Raw genomic sequence first — 3,744 nt, 5'->3', positions numbered from 1 at the left:
GTGTTGGCGTCATTACAGTATTTACTTACAGTAAACCACTTTAAAAGGTAATTACAGGATTGAAAAGGTAAGTTTCCAGTAAAATACTGGTATCTACAGACGCCAGGTTGGTTTTTTTTACCGTTTTTCTGAAAGACAGGTTAAAAAAAAAAAAACTGTCGTTCTTTCAGGAAAACGGTAGTTTCCCGTTTTTTCGGTAAACTTCTGACAGCTACAGACGCCAGTATTTTACAATTCTTTCAAAAAACAGTGAACTACTGGCAGCTACAGACGCCAGAAGTTTACCGTTCTTTCACAGTATCTATACCGTACTTGCATTAATGGTAATCAATCTACTGTCAGGATTAATTACGGTACTGCTACTGTGCATTTACAGTAAACTTCTGGCATCTATAGCTGCCAGTATTTGACTGTAAATTTACAGGATTATTTCTTAGAGTGTCTGCACTGGTTCAGTGTTATCACCACCACTCCTATGTGCTAATTGTGATGGATTGTACCACAGAATGAAGGGGGTGGGGGGTGGGCATAAATTTTGAAAGGCATAAATGTATTGTTTTGCCTAAATAAGTAGCGGATTTGCTTTCTTTTTTTTATGTTGCTTAAAATTATAGTTTCCTCAAATGATTTATTACCTGGGATAATATCTTTACCAAAATTGGGGTGGGTCCGATCCATCTGACCCCCCAGGATTTACGCCCATGGTGTTATAATACAGTACATGTCTATTATTCAGATTGTATTTAGAACAGCATTTAGCAACAGGTATAAATGGGGCTTGAAAGTTTTATTAAAATCTTTTTGTGATTCATGAAATATTTTACCAACAGAAAGATAAACAAAACATGATGGCAGGTGATAATGACATCTAACACGAAACAAAACAAGCATACGTAAATGGCAGCTCTCTGGCAACGTGTTTTATTTAACATTTTGCTTCATTATATCTCTTTGCTCTCATTTGCATTTTGGCAGCAGCACAACAAATTACCTCCAAACCTAACTTCTGTCAGAGCTGCAGCCCTTTCAGACTCAAGGATAAAGGACAGCCTGCGGGCTCCTGACAGAAGACAAACAGCGTTGTGAGTTACGACTGGACGGTTCGTCTCTCTGAGTGAAGGATTATCTTCATATGATGACACACTCGTAAACAGTTCTGAGGCCTTCTACTTCATCTCAGGGCTGCAGCCCCATCCCCCCGCACCCCCTCTGAATGAGGATACTGGGTGAGAGGAGGATTTATGCTGCTAATAATAGAGTAAACTAGATATATTTCCAAGGAGGGATTCTACGGGGGCCTATTTATAATCACAGAATCCAATGATGCATCCCTCAGGGTTTAACACCGAACCCGGCTACCGGTTTGCCACTGACCCAATGCTCAAACACAGACACGCATAAAGATACTGTTTTCACATTCCTCTAAGACTGATGACGAATATTTGAGGGGGACATGAAGTGTGTATCTGAGATGAGGGAGTGGCAGCCAATATAAGAAGATATTTTGGTGGAATACAGCACCATTTTTTAGTGTTGTCGAGTGAAACACAATGATAATTATGTTCCTGATAAAGCTGTGGAGCTGTCAGCGGGGCAATCACACGCTTTATCGTGGAACCAAAATAATATTAGGTTTATATTAATCATGCTTGTGTACGGCTTCTGGACAGTGCTGCTGCTCGTGAAGTGGGACTCTAAACAGATCAGCCTCAACATTAAAACCACTGACAGTGGATTTAATGTTGACTACTGTACAATGTTGTCAGGGAAGCCTTGTGTCCTGATATTCAGCTGAAAGTATGGTCCATTTAACATCCAAAATGAAATGGCCTAGCATTTCTTGAAGAAAGTCAAATCGCCAGCCACCTTTCATATCAGAAATTTGAACTAAGAAAATCTTACTTGAAAAAAGATGAAATTTTGGCCTTTTTTGGTCAAACTTTAAAAAGAGTATTAATTGTAACTGCACATGTTAACAAGCAACCTCAGGCATTCTGTTGTGAATGACTCTCAGCTACTACCACACCAGGTTTGAGCTCAATATCTGTAAAACTGAGTGGGTTGGGGCCAATTTTGTGTTTTCTAAGGTTGACTAGCTGTGGTGGCCATCTTGAATCAGGTTGACTCCAAAGATTAATCAGCTGTAGATGTTCATACAGTGATTAGTTTTCTGAGAGTTGCATTGAAATATGTCCCCTTAATCAAGAGATATTTTGCGAACAGATCAACAAACATGCTCCCAGACACAGTTACATGATTGCCTGACAAATATTGATAATTGGCACCAGTGATGGATTCTTCTGTCACTCAAAGAGGGCCAACAATAATTTTCTCCTATTTAAACCTGATTTTTCACTAACTCAGTGCTGTGCGCAGACACTCACACACAATCTAAATGCAATAGGATTTGAATATGATGTAGGGACACACAAATTGTTTCCTTTTTAATTGTATGGTTTTTAAAATCTGTAACTGGTGTTAGATTTTCCTCAGCTCGCAAAGTCAATATTCCGAGAGGTTGTTTTCCTTGGAGCTGTGAGGGGAAACAGGTCCAATAGAACTCTTAATGCCCTCCAAACAGCAACGCAGCGACTGGGGACAATGAAGTTGTTGCTGTGAAGGTCTCCATCAAAAACAGTTCCTCTTTTACCACCTGCACTATTTCAATCACAAGGGCAGGCTCAAAAATAGCTCGCAGCTATGGATTACAGTTTCACAAGAACACAGATTAAAAGCAAACAACACGATTATTTGAAGAATGTCAGGTATGAAAACACTCTTGGATGGAAGGTTTGAATCCTACTGTTTTCTTTGTACATTTAATAATTCACTATGTGGAATAAGGATTTAATGTTGGAAGATGTTTTTGCCTCTGTGTGCCTACCTCTGTTAGCAAATTTTCTCATGAATCATTGAATGGACTTTAATGAAACTGCCAGAAAGTAAACATTTAATAAGCATCTACAACTGTTTAACTTTTGAATCCATCCAATTCAAGTTGGCTACTACAGCAAAGAACCACACCAAGAACAAAAACATCTATAACTCAGTCACCTTTACCTATATTGAGCTAAAATTTAGTGTGTTGGTAGCTGAGATGGATCCCCATCATATACTCTGAGGGCTAACTGATGATGTAAGGTGTGCGTTTAAAACTTTGCCATTGACGATTAGAATTAACTCTGTTAACAAAACATATCTAATGAAATACTGAATGGGTTATAATGAAACTTTTCAAAAGTAATCATAGGTTGACTTCTACAACCCAGTTTAAAATGGCCACCACAGCTGATTGATGTTAGAAAACCCCAAAATGGCTATAAATCTCCTAATTTTACAGATATTAAGCTAAACTTTGCTGTGCCTGTAGCCGAGAGTAATCTACAACACACAGTCCAAGTGCTAATAGATCATCTGTGATCACACGAGATATTGCATGAGACTGAATTTGTTATATTCATTGTTTAACCAAATTGGCTCCAAGTTTCATCGTGGATGATTTTAGTTTCAAACACTGGCATGAGTTGGACTTGGACTACAATTTGTTTGTTTTTCTGAAAACCACAAGGAGAACCCCAAGTCAATAACTTCTTTTCCGTTTGTGTGTGTGTGTGTGTGTGTGTGTGTGTGTGTGTGTTTAGAAAGGTCCACCTGTCTTCCACTTTAGCGCCGCCTCTTTGCGAGTGATTCAAATCCAACATGGTCTTTATATTCACTTTCTGTCTCATTAAAATTATGCATGCA

This window comes from Kryptolebias marmoratus, linkage group LG22 (genome assembly GCF_001649575.2).
Source record: "Kryptolebias marmoratus isolate JLee-2015 linkage group LG22, ASM164957v2, whole genome shotgun sequence".
NCBI classification, from domain to species: Eukaryota; Metazoa; Chordata; class Actinopteri; order Cyprinodontiformes; family Rivulidae; genus Kryptolebias; species Kryptolebias marmoratus.
This window is presented reverse-complemented; position numbering follows the sequence as displayed.